Source organism: Hemicordylus capensis, chromosome 3 (genome assembly GCF_027244095.1).
Source record: "Hemicordylus capensis ecotype Gifberg chromosome 3, rHemCap1.1.pri, whole genome shotgun sequence".
NCBI classification, from domain to species: Eukaryota; Metazoa; Chordata; class Lepidosauria; order Squamata; family Cordylidae; genus Hemicordylus; species Hemicordylus capensis.
This window is the reverse complement of record NC_069659.1, coordinates 112,925,186-112,947,804: the sequence shown is the minus strand read 5'-3', so window position 1 is coordinate 112,947,804 and position 22,619 is coordinate 112,925,186. Positions and strand designations below refer to the sequence as shown.

Genomic DNA, 22,619 nt, shown 5'->3' with positions numbered 1-22,619 from the left:
TTCAAGGGCTATAGACTGCTGCCATCTGAGGCTCTCTCAGCTTTTAGTTATAGGTAAAAATACTCAGTAGGTTACAAGAATATACCAAAAATAGAATACTTCAAAAAGCACCCTAGTTGCAAGGAACAGGTATGCAGGAAGATACAAAATACCCTTTAAAAGCTTATAGAGTATTTTACATCCTGGCTGGATGGGCGAAGGCTACTGTTTCTTAGTTCAGTTACATTACACGTAAACAACAATAGATCAGTATCCAAAATATGCAAAGCACATACAAAAGAAACTGAAAATCTGATGCAAAATCTGACTAAACAAACTTTCCCTAGACTAAACTTCCTGAAGCCAAAGCCCTGGCTTTCTCTGTCTTGAACTCACCAAAACATGGTAGAGGATTCAAGTTTCCTTCCCTTCCCCGCTTCCCCGGACTTGCAGAGAGATTTTCCTGCAGGCAGATCTCATGGCCACATCTTCTCTGCTCCTCCAGCCAGCTACTTGTAACAAAGAAACCCTTCTTCATCTCCAATGACCCTCTAGGTCCCACTTACCTGGTGTGCTGATTGGCTGATCCCTGGAGTTCACCAGACTGTCTGTAAGGACAGGGTTCACTTCTGGCTAACTCTTTAGGGGAGCGGTGGCTGGTCACTACACCAATATCTAAGAACCTTTCCTAACACTATCTTCTTTAGATGGCAGTTCTTCCTTAAGCTATACTGCAGCTTTTTCTTCAGCTTTCTCAGTCCAGTTCTCCAAATGAGGGCTTGGAAGAGAGTGTGATTCCCACCTTTTCTGGCTGCTCCAGCACAGAGAACAACAAAATAGAATATGGCCGCATTTGCACATAATGAAAAACTAGAGTTTAAGGGGCCAGAGGTTCCCAAACCTCTATGTCTGGATGCCGGAAACTCCAGTTCCACAAGGAGAGTGACCCAAGGTTTGCTTTTTAAAACTCCAGTTTGTACCCTTGGGTTGTAGTGAGTTTCGCCATCCCAACCTGAACTCAGCCTGTGTTACATCTGAATGTGGACCTGCAGGCTGTGTTCCCTGTAACCAGAGTTAAGGGCAGAAGCTCCATCCTCTCTCCAGCCAGGATTGGCTGTGTGGACTGTCTTTCATGCAAGAAGAAAGCCCACATAGCGAGTTCTTTTTTGTGGTCTCTGTGCATTCACACTTGGGTATGCGCCTGCGCAGAGCCGCGGACTCAGAATGTTCCAGGGCTTGTCATTCAAAAGAAAACGAGCAGGAAAATGACCCCCCTATTGACTAACTACCCTCCTTACCCCAGTTTTTCATCGACTGCCGGTCTCGGAATTTTCCTCTGCTTGTTCCTGTGGGAGAATGATAGGTCTAATTCTATTTTTCACTTGACACTCCTGATTTTTCTCTTCCTTCTAACATTTTATTTGTTTTTAGTCTCTTCCTGTTCATTTCTGCATGTTATTTTTTATTTGGGCTCCCCTCACCCACCACTGCTGCCTAGCCTCGCAGGCTGGGGGTGCCTTATGGCCACAACATCTAGTTACTTTAATAGTGTGCTGAGTGCCATTTGAAAATCCAATCATTGGACAGGCACAAAAATCCCATCATTGGATGGGTAGACCCAGGGCAGAACAGCAGCATCAAGCACCGCACCTATGGCTCATTTTTTGCCGCTTCCACTGTCACCACCACACAAAGGGTGATGGCACAGAGATGGTCTCATCTTCAGAGACTGCTTGTGAGGGCCACGAGCCTTTAGCAGCTGCTGCCAGCCCCTAATGCCAGCCCTGACCATGATTTTTGTAACTCACTTCATGTCAAAAGGCTACAGCTCAATAAAAATAAGTTCAAACAGTGATTGTAGTTATTTAAACACAGCAAGAAGGGCTTCCTTGTTTTGTTTGATTTGCTCACATTTGTGTTTGACTTTCATTAATGCCACAAATCTATTGATTAGCCATAGACAATGTACACATGTTATAAGCATAAGGTTAATGGAAGTTGTATTGGGAATACTCCATGAGCCAATGGTAGAATACATCCATTAGCAGACTTAGATAAACACTGGCTGCTCATGACCTTATTCAAACTCTTTCTAGCAGAAGAAATATAAGCAAACAACTTCTGATCACCTACTTGGAGGAAGAAAATAGACTTTCAGCACACAACGAGGTCTGATGTAAAAATTCACATCAGTTCAAAATCTGGCACATTTTAAAAGTCCAGTTCTGTTTTTGTTAGTTTAAAATTATAGGTTGTTGTAAACCTCACTGTGGTCATGATGCAACCACCTATTTATCTCAGGTAATAAACTATAAATGCACATATCTCAGCCGGTAGGTATGAGCACAGCAACTTCATTTCAATTCAGAATTCAAATTTGTTTCCTGACATCAGGTCATTCAGTGCCATTTGATAATACTTTTATCAAGTAATCCCCAAAGCAAGACAGTAATTAACTGTATGGATTTGCTTCTATTTTTCAGTGTTGTTATGGCAAATGAGGATCTTAGTATAGCATTATGGGAGGAAAGGAGCCCTTAATGAAATCTACAAGCCTCACTCTGACTCTCCCCAGATTTAGCCAAATCATGCCCCTATAGCCTTCTAAAAGAGTAGCTAAGGGAACTGTCACAAAACATGAAAAAGCCATTTAGAAGAATCCAAAGTCAATTCCAAGACCCCGGTCATTTAAGTCCTGAAGGATGGTCAGTGACAAATTTGCCCTAGTCTGATAGCAAATTAAAAAAAACCTTTAAAAATCCGTTGATCCCAGATAATCTCACTCTATATTTCTCTTAAACATACCAGTTGCTAATCCCATGCGTAGCAGCTCTTGTGAGAGCTCGTGAGCAGCTGTTGGATAGTGGTGGGGAGGGAAAGAGGTAGCCAGGCTGGCAGCGGACAGTGAGGGAAAGTACCACCAGAGGGCAGTGAGAGAAAGTGGACTGGGAGGGGGAGAATGGACTGTGGCTGAAGGGAGGAGGGAACAGACTGGGGCTGAAGAGAGGGGGGGAACAGACTGGGGCTGAAGAGAGGGGGAATGAACTGGGGCTGTAGGGAGGGGGCAGAATGGACTGGAACTGAAGGGAGGGGGCAGAATGGACTGGAGCTTAAGGGAGGGGGGAGAATGGACTGAGACTGAAGGGAGGGAGAGAACAAACTGGGGCGGAAGGGGAGAGAATGGACTGGAGCTGAAGGGAGGGGGGAAGAATGGACTGGAGCTGAAGATGAAATGAAGATGGGGGAGAGACCGGGAGAATTAGGGGCTCAGATGCTCTGTGCCGGATCAGCTAATTTGAGAATAAATTGCAAACAATCTGGTTATAGGGGCATTATACCAAGGACAATACAGAAAATAATAAATTATATCTTCAACCAGACACTGACTGCATACACAAAGACCTCAATCAAATAGTGTGTGTTTTTAGTATATTTACCATCCAAGTAAACTGATGGCATTGTCTGGAATTGTAAACTTGTGAATGTTTTTCACAAGGAACAGAACAATATATCTGCTGGAGGTAGTCCACCTTAATGTATCCATACCATGCAAAGAACGAAGTACATATCTGTACCTGTCTGTACATATCTGCAATCTTTGGCCTGGAAGACAGGGATTGTCTGTGGCTCAAATAATGGCATACCAAGGCCTCCTTGCACCTGGAATTCTGCTTTTAGTATGATCAGTGATATTCTATCATGTGCAAGAACCTTGTGACCTTGTGAACCTTGTGACCTGAAGTTTTCAGGGTCCCTAAAATCTATTCGAAGGACTCAGGGACCCTAGAAAACTATATTTCCCAAGTCCCCTGGTGCATGGGCAGGGCTTGAATTGAGAGAACCAGAGGCAGCCCAAGCCTTTTACTTTTTTGTGCTGCCCACCTTAGGAAAGGTTTCTGAATTTTATAAGGTACCCCTACCTTTCCCCTGTAATTCAAGCACTGTAAGCATGGGACACTGCCACTGCAGCATTCAGGTCATCAGGGAGGCCTCTCAGTAAGGTCTTTAATAAGAAAGAAGTTGCTGTTGTTGCTGCCACAGCCAGATGTTAATGGTACGCAGGCGTGGGCCGTGAACGCGCCTCTGGGGGGGGCAGTGGGTGGCTTCTTTAACTGTAAATGGAGCCCGTGCTCCATGCTGCCCAGCAGCCCCCGCAGTGGGGAATCGCCTCCGCCACTTACCTGGCTCCCATGGAGGTGATCCCCCGCCAGCAGCCAGGAAGGGAGCTACATGATTACTGTACTTTATGTATTACTGGAGGAGCTAGAGGGTGGGAGAGCCCAAGATCTGAGGTGGCCATGGCACAGTGCTGTGATCCAGCCTTACTTCTGTTTTCCTCCCTAATTTCTTGGTGAGAAAGAGTTTGAAAGTTCGAAGTTTGAAGAGTTTAAAAGTTGGAAGGTTCAGGAGTTGGAAGGTTCAAGAGGTCGAAGGTTCAAGAGGTCATAGGTTCAGGAGTTTGAAGCTTTGAAGGCTCAAGAGTTCAAAGTTTAGATATTCCAAAGGTTTGAGGGTTCAAAGGTTCAAGAGTTAGAAAGTTCAAGAGGTTAAACGTTCGAAGCTTCGAGAGATCAAAGCATTGAGAGTTTGATGGTTTGAGAGTTCAAAAGTTCAAAAGTTCAAGAGGTCGAAGGTTCAAGAGATCAAAGGCTCAAGAGTTTAAAAGTTTGAAGGTTCAAGAGTTTAAAAGTTCAAAGGTTCGATAGTTCAAAGGTTCAAGTGTTTGAATGTTCAAGAGTTCGAAGGTGCAAGATTTTAAAAGTTCGAAGGTTCAAGAGTTCAAAGTTTCAAGAGTTCGAAGGTTCAAGAGTTCGAAGGTTCAAGAGTTCGAAAGTTCAAAGGTTCAAGAGTTCAAAAGTTCAAAGTTTCAAGAGTTTAAAGGTTCAAGAGTTAGAAAGTGCAAGAGTTTGAAAGTTTGAAGGTTCAAGAATTTGATAGTTCGAAAGTTCATGAGTTCGAAAATTCAATAGCTCAAAGGCTCAAGAGTATAAAAGTTTGAAGGTTCAAGAGTTTGAAGGTTCAAGATTGTAAGAGTTCGAAGGTTCAAGAGTTTGATGGTTCAAGAGGTCGAAGGTTCAAGAGTTCGAAGTTTCAAGAGTTCAATAGTTCGAAGGTTCAAGAGTAAAAAGTTTCGAGATTCTGAAGGTTTGAGAGTTCGAAGGTTCAAGAGGTTAAAAGTTTGAAGCTTTGAGAGTTCAAAGCTTTGGGAGTTTTATGGTTTGAGAGTTTGAAAGCTCGAGAGTTCCAAAGTTCAAAAGTTCAAGAGTTTAAAAGTCGAAAGGTTCAAGCTTTCGAAGGTTCAAGGGTTTAAAAGTTTGAAGGTTTGAGAGTTTGAAGGTTCAAGATTTCAATAGTTCTAAACTTCAAGAGTTTGAAGGTTCAAGAGTTTGAAGTTTCGAGAGTTCAAAGGATCGATAGTTGGAAGGATCGATAGTTCGAAGGATTGATAGTTCGAAGGTTCAAAGGTTCAGGAGTTTATAAGTTGAAAGGTTCAAGGGTTTAAAAGTTCAAAAGTTCAAGAGTTCGAAGGATCAAGATTTTAAAAGTTCAAAGGTTTGAGAGTTCAAAGGTTCAAGAGTTTGAAAGTTCAAAGGTTCAAGAGTACAAAAGTTTGAAGGTTCAAGAGTTCAGTTTCAAGAGTTTAAAAGTTCAAGAGTTTAAAAGTTCAAAAGTTCTAGAGTTTAATAGTTCAAAGGTTCAAGCGTACCAAGGTTCAAGTGTTTAAAAGTTCAAAGGAATGAGAGTCCAATAGTTCGAAGGTTCAAGTGTTCGATGGTTCAAGAGATCGTAGGTTCAAGAGTTCAAAGGTTCGTAGGCTTAAGAGTTTAAAAGTCTGAAGGTTCAAAAGTTCGAAGGTTCAAGAGTTCAATGGTTCAAGAATTTAAAAGTTCAAAGGTTCGAGAGTTCGAAGGACTGAGATTTCAAAGGTTTGAGAGTTTGAAGGTTCAAGAGTTTGAAGGTTCATGAGTTTGAAGGTTCATGAGTTAGAAAGTTCGGGAGTTTAGAAGGTTCAAGAGTTTAGAAGGTTCAAGAGTTTAAAAGTGTGAAGGTTCAAGAGTTAGAAAGTTTGAAGGTTCAAGAGTTCAGGAGTTCAAAAGTGCAAAATTTTGAGAGACTGAAAGTTCAAGAGTCCAAAAACTGAAGAGTTCCAAAGCAAGAGATTGAATGTCCATTCTGTCACAAACCATTATCTCCATCTGTGAACTGCCTTGGCTATTTTTACAGGAAAGAGGTATATACAAGTAGAAAATAAATGAATTAAAAATTTTTAAAAAAATCATCTGCATCTTGAAGGAAAATCTCATTTGATCCACGCAAGCTTAATCAATATATGTTAATATGATATGATGGGCTGAAACATACAAATTAGTCTAGATCTTTGTCCTGTACTTACCCTGATGAAGAACTAAAAATAAGCACCAGATTCACTATTCATGGTAGGGCTTTTTGCATATCTGTGGTTTGAACTTGAACTTGACCTAAGCTCTGTCCATGAGCTTCGATCTTGAACTGTACCTCGACCTGAGCTTCAACCGTGAGCTTTGAACTTGACCTGAGCTTCGAACTTGAACTTGGGTGGTGTAGGGAAAGAGGAAATCCTGTGTGTGTTTACTTTTACTGGCCCTAATCCTGTGATTCCTCTCTGGGCAACCTGTTAACCAGTTAGGCCTGGGGTTTGTGCTGCTAAGTGCTGAACTTCAACTGTAGAGTAAGGAAGCCCACCGCCCCCCCCCCAGGTACGTTCACGGCCCACGCCTGATGGTACTGCTCCTGTGGAATTGGCAAATACACTGGCTATGTTTTGCGGTTTGTGTCGGGAACTAGCAAGCTTGAATGTAGCAGCTCACCTCAGAATAAATTTGTGCAAAGCTTTGGTCACAGAAAGAACTGGCAGAGAGTTGAAGTTCAAAAATAGAATGAGGTTTATTTTAGAGTTTTGGGGATAGAGAAACGAAATATCATTAATAGGTAATACAATATTAGCTAGCAAAACTAATAAAACCAACAGGTCAATAAGACTATGTTATGACTCAAAGAGGCAATTTGGCTTGAGTTCTGAATTAGGTTCACTCAAAGCTGACCAGAGAAACGGTCTTTGGAGAGAACAGCTTTGGATTTTAGAAAGCGCAAGAAAGGAGGGGAACGATAGGTTTGAGATAAGGGGTTATCTATTACCTCGATCCGTCCAGTGGGGTGTTTGCACCCTTGCAGCTCGGTTGATAGTGAAGGACTTCTCTCCCCCAGGGCAGGCAAGAAGTCAGAAGGCAGGAATGGGAATCTAGGGACCAGGCAGGAGTCCAGGAACCAGGCAAAATCCAAAGTGGATCTGATCTCTGGAAATCAGGACCTCACAGCCAAGAGGGCTGTGCACGGTTAAGAAAGAGGGTTAAGAAAAGGGGCCAGTCTGGAAATGACAAGCAAGACAGGAGCGAGAGTCAAGGCAAGGTGAGATGGATGTGCCAAAGCCAAGACGTGATGATAGGTAGCTAGTGAATCTGAGGAAGAGACACCAGGAGGTTATTCACACTTGCCTTCAGGGTAAATGTTGAGCGAAGTCACTTTGACTTACACTTGTGGCATTGAGGGAAACAGCCCCTCCCCACCGCTCTTGAGTTTCATTTTCGCAAGTACACATGGCAGGCATCAGTGTTTTCCTTCCTAGCCAATGGGAAGTGGGGGAGAGAGAGCGTTCCCTGTAGAGATAGATATGCATTTCTGAAGGGACCATGCCTCTTATCATGCTAATGATTCTACTTCAGCACCTCTCCCTGTTTGCTCTGGTGTCTTCAGAAAAAGTAGCTTAAAACCAGCATTTTAAAAATCTGGAAATACATCGAGATAAGCTAGAATTCACATCACAAATCCCGACTTATATGTGGAATGGATCCAAGGATCTCATCGGGAGTTTGGGGTAAGTTTGGCTGGTATGTGAATGCACACACTTTCTCCTGAAGGAGATTCGGGCAGATTCCCCTTGTGTAAAGCCTCCTGGTGAATCTGAGAGAGAGACACACAGATTGATTATGCTAGGCTACTAATAGCAAAAATCTTGCCCAGGAGCATTATGCTGATCACACCTTGAAAAGATGGACAACAGGGACAAAGCCCAGGACACAACATTGTCCTATTCAAATTTGCTGAGTGTACTTCCTTTCAGTACAAGGGGTGAATAAGTCGGAGAGATGTGTGTAGGGTGAAATATAATAGGCACATCAGGGCTTATCTTGTGTCTTTTTAGAATTCCTTAGGAGTGACTAAGAATGTTAACAAGCTCACTGCTAAGAATGTAAACAAGCCCGTGCCCTGAGCCAGCCATTAACACATTTGTTAGCGAAGAAGATGACCTGCTACCTCCTATTGCCCCTCCTGAGGAGGTGATATCTAGACCTGATCTGCTGTGCCAACATAGGGAGAATACTTGGCTAATTCTTGAAATAACAGTGCTTGATTAAATCATGTTTACCTCTGGTTTCCCCACTTAAAAGTTATCAAAGGGGCAAGCACAAGGAGGTCTTCCTGAAGTCCTGAAATGAAATGTGTCCTGACAGCCACCATTTCCCAGGCTACACGCCAAGTGACATGCCCTATGAGTTAACTCATGTGAACCTACTAGAGATCTCACTGTCCTGTGGGATGTGAGCAGCATAATGTGGGAACTACCCACTTGTAGCCCCAAACCAGGTATAGAAGTGCTCTTGATATGTGGGAAGAGACAAAAGGACAGCATATGGGAGCCTACAGGTTGGGGATGCATTTGAAGCCATAGAAAGGTCCTCAGTCTGGTCTATATGGCTGGGTCCATATGGATTTGAAGGGAGGGAAGGTGGTGTGTCATATGGATGTATGGACAGGTTTGGTACTGAACCAGTTCAAAGTTTAACTAGTTTGGTCCGAAGGCTCTGGGTTGAGCCAAAACACTCCCGGTTTGGCTTGACCCTGGACCAAACCTCACCTCAGCCCATTTGTTTTAAAGGGTTTTTTAAACTTACCCCTCTGAGGGGGGTTATTTGAAGTGGTGGGGTGGGTGCTATACAGAGGTTCACCCTCCCCCCACTGGCCTTCCGTCCTTCCAAAACTGGCCCATTCAGCCATTCTTTGGTCCGTTCAGGCCTTTCCCCCCGGCGTGGTGGCCATTTTAGAGGCCGCCATGCCTGCACAATGGGTCCCTGCATTGCCTGGGTCATGCCAGGCCCCACAGAGGCCCATTGCGCAGGTGTGGCGGAGCCAACTGGTTCCATGCACACTCCTAGTGTGTCATTGGCTGGATCCCTGGGCTATGCCAATGTGTCATGTATCGGTATCCTGGTTTGGGATCTGCTCTGTAAAGTTGTTTCTGATTTTCCATCAAACATAATCAATGTTGGCAGAAAACCTAAATGCCTTTTGGAGGTCACTTTCTTGGGGGAGAGGACTCGCATCCCCCCCCCTCCTGTTTCTTAGTGCAATTCTTTCCCACTGAGACACAAAGTGGCTCCTGTGAACTGGAATGATCTATTGAGTCTATGTCGAAATTTATGTCCACAGCTGCCCTTAAACTCCTTTTTTCGGGGGGGGGGGGATAGGTTTTCTTTGCATGCCTCCTACCCATTAAACCACAGAGCTTGCTGGGCAGTAATGACTAGAATAGCAGCTCTTCCCATTCTGTGTGGTCCTATCTCTTTGGCTCACTTATTGAAGCCTCTCTGGGTTTGTGCACTTCTGCATGCAGTCACCCCTCTCCAGAAGATAGCATTTGCCATCTGGGAATGCTCCAGAATCTAGCATTGTTTCAAAGTAGTGAGCACCGCCAAGGTAATATGTGCAAGTGTTGACTGATGCACAAGTTGCATCTGTGCTATATGAAAGTGACATCCATATGGTGTGTAGCTGTTCCTACACTTGATCCATAGCACTACACTGCTAATCATTGGTGCTGAAGTACAATTACTTTGCAACCATCTAATTCTAAAGCCCAGCTTGGAAATTATTTTTAATTTTCTCTGATAGCAATGCCCTAGTTATGGGAAATATACTAGTAAAAACTGATTACTCAGTTCCGTGTGACTATGATTCATCATAGAGGAATAAAACATTCCTGGAATTTTACCACAAGGTGCTTTTTTTTTTTTTACAATAGACTTTGACAAAATAATCATTTGATGGTGTGGTAAACAGAGGCAGCAGGGGGAAAGGGGGTATGTTTTCACCTATTTCTAAAATGAATTACTGCAATAAAGATTTTATCTGAATCTAGGCATTTGCTAATTTCATTGCTAATCCTGGAGATTGTCATTCTCTAGTTCAATATAATTTCCTAAGAACACAGAGATTACCATGAAAAATCACATCAGTTGTCATGTCCTCTAGTTCTATAGTCTGTACTGAAAGGCTGGTGAAACTAAGATGCTTCATTCAATTTTGGTTCACTGAGAATCATTGTTGATTCTACATCTAACATTGTAAAATCATAATCTATCTATCTATATAATTCTCTAAGGCATACCTGTGGCTAATCCTGTGCGTGGCAGCTCTCGCAAGAGTTTGCAAGCAGAAGCACCTGGTTGGGTAGTGGAGATTCCATATGCAGATAGGGAGGAGGAGCCTGTGGCACCATGGTGATTGGACAGTGGGGATTCCATATGCAGATAGGGAGGAGGAGCCTATAATGGTTAAGGTCAGTTGGAATGCAAATGTTACTGGTTGGAAGATGTTCTTGATTGTAGAGGTGAGGAATAGATAGATAGATAGATAGATAGATAGATAGATAGATAGATAGATAGAGGGCAGGGGTTTGCAAAGAGAGGGGTCGTGAGAGAGGAAAGAGCCCTTTCAGGAGAAGGAGGCTGCCACTGTATGAATTAGATGAGGAAACAAGATGAACAAGATCTGTTAACTCAGGAAGGGAGAGAGAAAGAAAGAAAAAAAGAAGGGAGGGGAAGAGCTAGTGGAGGAGAGAGAAAGAGAGAAAAGGAAGGGAGGCGAAGAGAGAAAGAAGGAAGGGTGAAGGATGGGCCTGGGCCTGTCAGCAGCCTGAGAGGAACGAGTAGCCATGGCTGTGGCAGCAGCAAGAAAGGGCCTCAACAACCAATGCTGCTCCTGCTCCTGTGGGAAGGAGCAGGAGCGGGACTTGGGTGATGAGGTCTCTGGGGATAGGGGGCTGCAGCTTGGCCAATAGGTGCCAGCAACGCTGCAGCCACAACCAAGAAGGTTGAGGGGAATGGAGTAACGGGATGGAGGAGTGGCCAAGAGGGGTGAGGGGGGATGGAAGCAACTGGATGGAGGAGGAGAAACAGGAGTGCAGCTCACGTGAGGGTGGAGAAATGTTTGAAGGGAGGGGAACAATCCAGTACTAGCGCGCAGATGCTCTGCATGGGTTAAGCTAGTATTATTAAAATGGGCCATGAGAGGCATGTTCTTTAGGTTCATAAATTGTCTATGGTGCCTGGTCCTGTGTCACTAGCAGTTAGAGACTATGGGAACTACTGGTGTCAACTACCTGGTCCACATGGTTTCAGACATCCTAACCATGTGATAGAAGCAAATACACTGCAGAGATATATATGGAAAGGGGGGATCACTTCAACTATATTACCCATATGCCAGGCTAAGAATCTGATCGCCTTGAGGAGTAACTACAAATTCTTTTTCCCCCCCTTAAATCCTTGGTGAGTAAGTTTGTTTTCCAGTTAATTTGCCTGTCATTTTTATTCTTGGCATCAAAGGCATAGCTGTAACACTTCCAACCTGTTGTGGGTGGATTATAAAACATTAAGCTTTTACTTACTTCTATGAGCCCCCTGGTTACCATGTTTACAGGAATAATCTAAATAATCAAATGAAAGAATACTTAAAAAAATACTGGGAAATGCCTCTATGGAGGCATGCCCCACCAGTAGCCAGTGGGATCCTCTACAACCTTCCTGCTGCTACCAATCTGAATACCCTTCAGATAATGGATCACTCTGATGAACTTACTCCCCTGTAGTAGGTGGTGTTTTGATGTAGGTGTGGTAACATACACAGAAAGATTTGATAGTGTTGATGTAACAAGAACCTGCTACTTATTAAGGGAGTAGCTAAACAGGGTGATTCAAGTTTATAAAAGGTTAAGCAAATAAATAAACAAACAATCTGAAAGGACTGAAACGGTTGTCTAATTAGGCTGGTCTTAGTCCAAATCCCTATCCAAACTGGTCCAGATTCCTTTTCTCCACTTCAATAACACTCACTCACACACTCACTCATGGACCTTGGTGACTCAAGCCTCAAAACATTAAGGAATGGTTTCCCCTCACTGGCCTCTGATGGCTGTTGAGGCAAGTCGTTTAGAAGGTTGGGCCTTTGAGAGTTCCACTGCTGTCCAATTCATTTGTTTATTTATGGCATTTATATGCTACTTTTCAGGAGAAGCTCCCAAAGTAGCATTCATAAAAGCATTATAAAGAAACATACCACAAGCAACACATTTACCTCTTTACATGCTGTGCTCTTTAGGCTTTGCCTGTTCTCTCTTCCCCTCAGAAAAAGGTGCCCCCAATCACTATGTGGTGGCAGTTGGGGAGTGAGGGCCGCCTCAGCTAGAACATGGTTACAATGTATCTGCCACAGCAGTAGTGGCAGCAGTGGACAACACAGAGTTGCTGTCTTCTTATAACCAAACACCACTCACCATCTATATATTTAAAAGCCTTAGGATGTATGTTGCACATCCCATGGCACGTGGTACATTTTACAAGAGTTGTCCAACGGAGAGAGAAAGCACAGAGAAGGGCTGAGTGGCGGACCGAGGAGCAGCTGCTGAGGAAGAGGAGGAGGGAGGAGGCAACAAGGAAGAAAGAAGAAGAGAAATTGAGCAGTGGCTTCTGTTGCCCTGCTGAATCTCCTCATGAGGAGGATGGCCGGGGTGGAAGAGTGCACTGAGAGCGAGTGCAGGCCAGGAGCAAAGCCCCGGCTCAGCCATTCTCCTCATGAGGAGACTTGGTAGGGTGATGGAAGATGGCCCTTGGTGTGTGCTCTCGCCCGAGAGAGTTGTGAGTGGAGATAGCTGTGGGGGAGGAGAGAGTTGTGGGGGAGGAGAGAGAGAGCACAAGAGAGTTATGAGGGAGGAGAGTGCGAACACAAGAGAGAATTGTGGGGGGGGGAGACCAAGAGCACGAGAGAGTTGTGGGGGAGGAGACTGAGAGCGTGAGAGAGAGTTGTGAGGGAAGAGAGCGAGTGAGAGATGTGGGGTGGGGGGGAACGAGAGCACGAGAAAGTTGTGGGTGGGGGAACAAAAGCGAGAGAGAGTTGTGGGTGGGGGAGCAAGAGCGCGAGAGAGTTGTGGGTGGGGGAGCGAGAGCATGAGAGCGAGTTTTGGGGGAGAGCAAGAGTGAGAGAGAGTTGTGGGGGGAGAGCGAAAGAGAGAGAGTTGTGGGGGGGGGCATGGGAAAGGTTTTGCCACCTGCACTGCTATTCCAGATAGCAGGAGGTGGCTTAAGGATGGGGGAAGGTGAAGGCAGGGCAGGGAGCTGGATTGTCCAGGAAGGGGTGAGAGATGGAGAACTAGGGCGCAGATGTTCTGTGCAGGGCCAGTTAGTTACTATATAAACCAAGCTAACATAGATGAATTCTTCACACTCTTAGGCCCAAATCAGTCAGTCAGTAAATTTAGTGTGGTCCACAGGCTGCAACCATGGGTCCATAATCTGAGGCTAAACTTTATTTGTTATTGTTATTATTTGGTTTGCCTAGCAAAAGGAATGAGAAGATGGTTCCCTGCCCCAAAGGTGGGCTTGCACTTGAGCCTACATTCCATACTCTCATCCAGACCTATGCTATGCCCTCCAGCTGGCCAATGGGCATGCACAGCCACACCCCTGGCTCTCCTTGAAGACAGAGACAAATGCCAAAGCCAAGGAAAGCATCTGCCCATGATCTGGAATGCTGGCTGCCAGATTTTCCAGACCATGGAAAGAAACTCCTCCAGATATAGCAACGCATAAGCCTCTGCAGACAAATACTGGACTTGGGAAGAGCACACTATGGAGCAGGTTGGCATAGTGGGTGGGTGGGGGTAGCTGGTGGATACCTGTTCCCTTTTTACCTAGGTGCACTGTAGCTGTGTACAGTAGCAACTGGAGGGCTCAAATCTTACACATGTACTCTGGTAAGTTACACCTTGGTCAATGGCTATCTATATCTATAACCCTAACCCCTGCTAACTGGGCAAAGAGGCACCTTTTAGCATGGATTCTCTTTATTTAGCAGGGGGAGAGTAACTGGCCCTATCAACCCCCAGCACAGTACCTCCAGTGACTGTTGCTGGTGTCTAGCTTATGTTTCTTTTTATATTGTGAGCCCTATGGGGACAGGGGTCCATCTTATTTATTGGTTGTTTCTCTGTGTAAACCACCCTGAACTATTTTTTGGAGGGGCAGTATAGGAATTGAATGAATATATATATATATATATATATATATATATATATATATATATATATATATACATACACCGTGTAGGAAAGAAATCAGGAACAAATGAAAAATCTGCCATTTGTCATATTTTTAGAAACCGGATGTTTACATTTTAGTGTTCATAACTTGCAAGATTCCCCTTTTTTAGCCTACGTTCGAGTAGGCTTATGTGCTCACCCAGCGCGTTCTCTCTCTCTCTCTCTCTCTCTCAATTTGGCAGTGCCTGGAACAATATAAAACAAATTGAGATCAGTTGTAGGGACCCATAGGGGGACACCTTGCCAGCGTAATTTGTGATATCAACCACCCCAGTTCAAGATGGCGGATGCATATATGTTTGGGGTGCAAGTGGGTTAACTTATGAACTGCCCCAGATGGTATAAAGATATGATAAATAAATACAATATTTTAAAATTTGTATTTTATACTTGTGGTTCTCAATGCTTTGGGGAAACTACCTGCTTTCTAAGCAAGCCTCACTGGTCTTTTTCAAACTCTTTGTTCTCTTTCTGACATCACCCTCTATGACATCACCTAACTGACCTCTTAACTGTCAACTGCTCAGAAGTTTCTTGGGAGTCAGTTTCTGCTCTTTCTGAAGCAGTTTCTGGGATCTGGGAGAGTAGCTGCTTCCTCTCTTCTCTGCTTTCCTCTGACAGGTTTAGCAGGACGTTTATGCTCCAGATGCAGTTAAAGGCTTCAAGGACCCCAACAGGCAACTCCTGGGCACTTTCAGCATCCTGCCAGGGGAGTCGTGCTCATCATGATGGAAGGGGCTTCTCTTCTGTGCTATGGCCCACTTCATCAAGTGGTGAGTTTCAAGGGAGCCCTGCCCTCCCTCTATTCCCTTTGGAGGAGACTAAGGGGGTTTCTATAAAATTTGCTTTATCTGCTAATAGTGGGACCCCTGTTAACCGGGCTTAGAGTTGCCTTTTAATGTTAAGACTCTTCTATTGGGCACATGGAGAGCAATTGTCTCTATTCAGTCCAGCACAGTCTCCCTTCCAGGGTCTCCCTTATGTCAAAATCAGCCCTGCTGACTGGGCAAAGAGGTACCTTTGTGGGTAGTTTTCAATTTCATATTTAGTGGTGGGGCAGGTTGGGGGGAAAGCAACTGTCCCTATTCAACACCTTGGCTGTTGATGGTGTCATGTGTGGGGGTGTAAAGTGTGCCGTCGAGTTGGTGTCTTTGTGGTTGTCTTTGGTAGAATACAGGAGGTCTTTATCATTGCCATCCTCTGTGCAGTGTGAGATGATGCCTTTCAGCATCTTCCTATATCACTACAGCCTGATCTAGGTGTTTCTCATAGTCTGGGGAATATACCAGCAGGGATTTGATCCGGCAACCTCTGGCTTGCTAGTCAAGTCATTTCCCCGCTGCTCCAGTAAGTGGCTACAGTGAGTCCTTCTTGTGGCACACAGTTTGGACTTCACCCCTGCCCACTGAGCAAAGCACCACTTTGTAAAGTGGTGACTCTCTTCTATTTAGCAGGATGGGGAGCAACTGTCCCCTAACCAACCCAACATAGCATCATTCTGGGGCTATTGCTGGTCTCTCTGCTGTGCTGCTGCATAGATTGTGTCCCAATTTCCTTCTGGACAGGGAACTCTCTTCTCATTCCTTTGGCAATGTAAATCACATGGAGAATCCTTTTTGGTTGAAAATAGCCTATCAACATTTGTAATATTTGTGGATCATGAGTGTGACTGGAAAGAGTTACAAAGTCACACAGTTCCTCCTCCCTGCTTGTGTGCCAGGCTGGACATCACCCATTCCCGGGAACTGTGAGTTAACTGCTTATACAACTGGATGTATCTGTTTTTTCCTTCTATCTATAGAAAAAGAGGCACCAAAAACAGGACCATGAAAGATTTGGGGGACAAGTAGTGTTTCCTTTGATCAATCTGGTGTAAGGTCAAGATGCATAAAGATAAAGCAGGATCCGGCAAGGAAAGAGCGGACTTTGAAAGAAGGTGTAGTAGTCAAGAAGAGAAGAGGTGTATCTGGGGAGGAGAGCGGGTACAAGAAAAAGAGACCCTAACTGGGTAACAGAAGGGAAAAGACATAGCTGGGTTGTGGGGTGGATGACAAGAGAAGAAAAGCCCACTGGGCAGGAACAGTGAGGGCTTGGGAGCAACCAAGCCAACGCAGATACTTGCTTAGGAGGGATCTTTACAGCTTCCTCAGAAGAACCACAAACAGCCATTTTCTCTGAGAAGGGAGAACCTCTCCTTCCTCCTGCTGTAGCCTCCTGTCTTCCCTGATAGGTCAGAAAAGGTGCCAGATAAGATATTCTGTCATCTGGTTGTTTGGGGGCTACATGACCCAGCGTCTTCTTCTTGACCAGGAGCTCCAGGCAGCACTTGGGCCGAGCAGAAACTGGCACTTAACAGCTAGTGGGGTGGGCAGTTGGGCACCCATCCACCCAAAGACTAAAAGAAAAAGCTTGCAAAATAACATAAATAAATCCTGGAGACACCTGGGGAAAAGAGAGAGCCTGGCAGGTTGGGCAACCACAACTTACAAAAACAAAAATTTCCCAAGCACGCAGCAGCAGACAGCAAGGGGCTGCCAAAGGGGAAGGTGGGGAGAACTCTCAGCATCCTTGTTATCAAAGGCACTGAGAGCTGTTACATGTCGGGGGGGGGAGGGGCACAAAGAAACAGAATTTAAACCCACAGCAGCACCCAGTTAAACCCATTACCACTAGAGCTGCTGGTACTATTTTTTTAAAATAATAGTAAAATAAGCAGTTGGTAAGGAAAATAAAGAGAGAGCATGCCAGACACTGGCACAGTCTCTCTGCCACCACTCTCTGCTCTGCTGCAGTCTTCCTCCTCTGATATCCTCTAAGAGTGTGGCTCTCTCTGTTGAGCAGCCCCCTAAATACACTTTGAAACTCCCTCCTTTTGGCTCCCCCTCCCTCCAGCCAGTGGGAGCACAGTGGCCCCTGACAACACTTGATTTTGTATGATGACAAGCCAACCAAGGAACAAGGAGATCACAAGCCAATTGGAAGGCAATGCCAGAAAACCAACAAGAAAGGGGAAAACACTAAAACAGCCCTCCAAAATGGCACTCACAATCGCTGCTCAAAACAGCAAACCCACTTGCCGCAAAACTGGTTGGTTCTGGGTTGATCTCGAAGAAGACCCCTTTTTGTAGGGTGTTCTCTGGTGAGAATGAACTGCTTGAAATGCCCTGTTTCACAGCGAACCTTTTCCTGGGCGTTCTGCACATCCCTAGTTAAAACTAAAAGTCATTAAGAAAATAAGTCATTTAAGTAGCAGGTCCACAGATGTAATGCTGAAAGTGGTGAGTGAGAGTCCTAGAAAGAGGGACAGTTTTCCCAGTGTCTAAGTACTGTAGACCTTTTCTGCTTCATCATTTCAGCTGATATGTTAAATTGTGTAAGTCTGTCCCTAATTGGTTGCTGTTTTATTTTGGTATTTGGTTTTTGTTTTATTTGAGAAACTGCTTAGATTGTAATAATGGATAGTACCTAGATGTAATCAAAAGCTTTCTCTGTTTTGTCATTTCCCTACATATATGCCAGAAGGACCAGGCTGCCCATATACTACTTCCCTGCCCTGAGGAAAATCCCATTATCCACTTCAAATTGAAATTTGACACCATTGAATAACACTAGTTCAGAAATAAGAATAGTCTATATATTAACTTTGGTATTTCAGGAGATAATGACAGGCTGGCATTTCAGGAGGACCTCCCCACTTCTGCAGCCAGAACCAGGACAGTCCCACCCACCCCCTTCTGCAGCTGGATCAACTTCAGTCCTGACCTCCTCCTGCAGCCAGCCCCGGGATGGTCCCACACACCCCTTCTGCAGCCAGCCCCTGGACCATCCTGCACCCCCCTTCTGCAGCCAACCCCTGGACCATCCTGCATCCCCCTTCTGCAGCTGGCCCCGGGAGAGTCCGGCACCCCCTTCTGCAGCCGGCCCCGGGAGAGTCTGGCACCCCCTTCTGCAGCCGGCCCCGGGACAGTCCCGCACCCCCCTTCTGCAGCCGGCCCCGGGACAGTCCCGCACCCCCCTTCTGCAGCCGGCCCCAGGACAGTCCCGCACCCCCCTTCTGCAGCCGGCCCCGGGACAGTCCCGCACCCCCTTCTGCAGCCGGCCCCGGGGCTGTCCCGTACCCCCCTTCTGCAGCCGGAACCGGGGCTGTCCCGTACCCCCCTTCTGCAGCCGGAACCAGGCCTGTCCCGCACCCCCTTCTGCAGCCGGAACCGGGCCTGTCCTGTACCCCCCTTCTGCAGCCGGAACCAGGGCTGTCCCGCACCCCCTTCTGCAGCCGGAACCAGGGCTGCCCCGCACCCCACTTCTGCAGCCAGAACAGGGGCTGTCACGCACCCCCTTCTGCAGCCAGCCCCAGGACAGCGCCACACCCCCACTTCTGCACCCCCCGGCTCTGGGCCAGTCCTGCCTCCTTCCTGCAACTGGCCACAGTTTAGTCCTGCCCCCCACCCTTGATTTCCCTCAGGGTAGGGATTAAATGGCTTGCCGAGAAACGAGGAGAACTCCTGTAGTAGTAACTACAGCCAGTGAATGCAAGGGAAATGCAGAATCGCAGGACGATGGGGCAGCTCTAGATGGAGCATCCCAAGAGTGGAAAATGCTATTGAGATCAACGCTGTTTTATCCAAGGACTTTCCTCACGCCTGAACCATGGATAAAGTCAGTATCAGTTACTGGTTTTGTATTCTTGTTTTTGAATTGTTCAGTTCCTTTCCCCGTTTCCCCCAATTTGGGTGCAAATTCATGGTGAACCCGATTTGGGGATGGATCCTAAGAAGTCTTGGATGTGGGTGTGTCTAGGGAACAAAGGGGCTATGCAGAAGGGATTGGCTGCATCCCAGCTCTAATTCTGTGGAGGGCTGGAGAAGACAAGAGCTGGACCAAGCCAGGATGGATGGGGAGCTTGGGAGGGGAGAGTGCCAGTGGAGGTGGGGCAGCCCTACTGGACTCCATGGGACACTGGTGTGCTGCCCTCCACTACTTCCATTTATATATAAGGTGGGAGGTCTTAAGTTGATGGTAAGCCTTTCATTTCATATATATTTAAACTGTTTCTATCTTTTATATTCAAACTGCACTTTGTTAGGACACTCTGGGTTGGTGTGCAGCCCATCGGACCCCTTGCAGGGTGTGGCGCATTCTTGTAATTCATTTCAGTAGATCCCAGTTATTAATTCCAAAGTGGGACTTCCCCCAGTTTCTGGGAAGATAAAGCACCCCATTCAGTGCCAGTGCAAGCACCTTTCCACTGCTGGGCGCTTTCCAGATTACAGTTACAACCTCCGTAAAATGCTTCAGCTTGGGATCGAATTGACAACGTAATGAAAGGGTGTTTGTTGCTCAAGTCCACCAGCAGGGGCAGCAGTCTTTTCTAGTTTGCCCCAAACTCCCTAAAATGGAAAAATACTGCAATATTTTTACCGTGTTGCACGACTGTAATAAAGCAATAAAATCCGAAAGAAGGCATTGGAAATGTGAATGACACCTTGCTGATAGCACAGAGACTGTGATGTCAATGCACAGGCAATACAGAAGCACACTTTGCAGATCCGTAGTGGCACTGTGATAAGGGTTAATCTGGAAAGCGCCCAGGCTGACCTGCGCAACTAACTCCTGGCAGCTGAACAAGCTTGAGCCTGAGTGTTTTCTTATAGGAAGCACATGGCTAAATTTCTAAACAGAAATACTACTGGCCAGGCAAAAGAAGGGGAAAGGGGTGGTGAGGGAGGGGAAGGAAAGAAGGGGGGAACCTACTTGGCAAGAGAAGGGGGGAAGTGTCTTGTGGTCGGGGGGGTAGGGTACAAGAAAAAGAGAACCTCACTGGGCAACAGGAGGGGAAAGGCTCACTGGGCAGGAACAGTCAGAAGGGGCTTGAGGGGAGCAACCAAGCCCATGCAGACACTTGCTAAGAAGCAATCTGTACAGCTTCCTCAGAAGAACCAGACAGCCATTTTCTCTGAGAAGAAGGGAGCTTGCCTCAACCCCTCCTTCCTCCTACTGCAGCCTCCTGTCTTCCCCGATTAGCCAGGGAAGACTGGAAGCCATCTTCTGATTGTTTGGGGAAGTCTGACCAGGAGCTCTAGGCGGCACTTGGGCGGAGCAGACACTGGCACTCAACAGCTGGGGGGAGGGCAGGTGGGCATCCCCCCTACCCCAAACGTCAAGCTATCCCGTCTACCCAAGCATTGCCCACCTCCCAGAGGAAAAATGTAAAAGTCAATCAATCAATCAATCAATCAATCAATCAAATACAGGCTGTGGCAATCAGCCTGGTAGTTGTTTCTCCTGGGGTGAGGGGGTGGGCAATGCTTAGGGGAGTACCGAAACAATCAGACAGGATAGCTTGACTGGCACCTCTTCTGGCCAACCATGGAAGAGAAGCAGTTATAGCCGCAGGGAGAAGGGGCTAAGCAAGTTCCCTTCTCTTCAGAGAAAATGGCACTTTTGCTCTCTTCTGGTTAAGCTATAAGTTTCCCTTCCTAACAAGAGCGTTAGTTTGCAGGGGGAAGGGGGACACACAGCCTCCATGCCCTTACTCAGCAGCCCCCAGTAAGCACAGCAGACAGCCAAAGCCAGGAGAAAAGCCACAGAGGATCCAAGGTGCTAGTGATGGCCCACCTGAGACTCTCCAGCTGTTGTTGGACTACAATTCTCATCATCCATAGCTGCTGGTGGAGGGACTACAGCTCCCATCACCCCATCATAAGAAATGGGAGCCGAGGATGATAGAAGCAGTAGTCCAATCATCTCCAGCCACCACGTATTGTGGTAGGAGGTTATTGGAACTGTAGTCCCTACAACAGCAGCGGGGGTGATGGGAGTTGTAGTCCAATGACAGCTAGAGAGCCTCAGGTTGGCCACCCCTTGCAATAATTAATATAGTCCGCTGGTGCAGAACCCCATGTGTTTATGAAGAAAACCCAACACATTTGGGGCAGCAGCTCTTTGGCAGGGGACTGGATAAAGACATCAACATGAAATCAAGGTAGTTTAAACTGAGGGTCATTGAGAAAATGACATTTAAGTCATAGCAGATCCGCCAATCTGAAGCTCACACTTGTTATCTTTGGCTTCTCTCTCCATCCTACCAGCAAAGGAGCACTTCCCGGAATCCCACTTGGCATTGTTATCGAGGTAAGTGCAGAGGGCGACCTCAGCCAGGTCAGTACACATCAACACTGACAAATCTCCCCTCGTGGGTGAAGGGAATTGCGGGCAGAAAGAGATTGAGGAGATCAAGCCCGCACCAGATTCCCATTCCCTTTCTGGCTAGGTTCCCCAAAGCCTCAAGTCTATTCAAGGTGTTGGGAGAAGACCAAAGGATCCTTCTGTGTGGAAGGGAGGATACTTCTCCATTCAGAGGATTTTTGCCTTCACCTCTGAGGCAAAAACCACCCCCTTAACAGGGAGGCATGGTTGCACCGCAATGCTTCACCCCAGGAGTGGAAGCCATACCTTAGTTTACAGAACTCCTTTCAAACTAGTTTCTATAGTTGTGGCCTGAGTTTGCAACTCTTCTCTCTGCCCCATCTCTTGATTCGGAGCCTGGGTGCAAGACCACATCTCCTCCTAGCACTGCATGCAGTGTGGGGTGCTGGGTTTTTTTTGCATCCATTCCCGATAGGGTATAAGAAACAAGCCTGGGAAACACAGTGGATCATGCTGTGACAGCATCCTTGGTAGGGATGTTCCTGGACTGGCACATCTGAACCAGGCGAATCGTTTCGGTACCTCTCTAATGAGGCGCCAAAATGATGTGAGCACATCCCTTACCCTAGGTCCATAGGGCCATCCAGAGGGATGAGGACATGCTAATGAAAGCAGTCCCCAACCTCTGCTGGCTTTCTGCAGGAACACCTTGGGATCCTCTCACCCCACTGGGTAACAGTGTGGGATTAGCTGGCTGCCTTTTGGGGCCGAGTAGGAATTTTCCCCATCCACCCAGATTGGCCTGGAGGTGGCTGGTTTTTTGCCTACTCTACACTGTTGCACTGGTAGGGGTTTTTGATCTGGCCCATGTTAGGAGCAGTGCCTTTAAATAGAGTAGCCCCTTGGTCACCAGCACCATGATGGCAGGTCAGAGGAGGGGATACGGTGCTGCACCCTAGGGGTGGCAGCTCCACTGTGGCTTGGCTACATTGCAGCTCTCTGTTGAAACTAGGTTAATAAAGTT

General features: G+C 46.3%; 2 long non-coding RNA genes across 4 annotated transcripts in view; one reads left to right on the top strand and one right to left on the bottom strand.

Moving 5' to 3' along the window:
• LOC128352538 (uncharacterized) overlaps window positions 1-12,512 on the bottom strand; it is a 27,455-nt gene extending 14,943 nt beyond the window's left edge. The window contains exons 1-2 of the long non-coding RNA XR_008320477.1: window positions 12,430-12,512; window positions 1,278-1,325 (exon numbers count right to left, since the gene is read on the bottom strand). This is a non-coding gene — a long non-coding RNA (uncharacterized LOC128352538). The remainder of the gene's footprint in view (window positions 1-1,277; window positions 1,326-12,429) is intronic.
• LOC128352537 (uncharacterized) lies at window positions 11,465-22,619 on the top strand. 3 transcript variants are annotated; one of them, XR_008320476.1, is made up of 5 exons: window positions 11,465-11,624; window positions 15,071-15,222; window positions 16,251-16,385; window positions 17,969-19,105; window positions 21,538-22,619. It is a non-coding gene; the product is annotated as an uncharacterized LOC128352537 (long non-coding RNA). The 3 variants fall into 3 exon arrangements; XR_008320474.1 differs by lacking the exon at window positions 11,465-11,624 and having other exon boundaries at window positions 14,860-15,222; XR_008320475.1 differs by lacking the exon at window positions 11,465-11,624 and having other exon boundaries at window positions 14,860-15,222; window positions 16,251-16,409.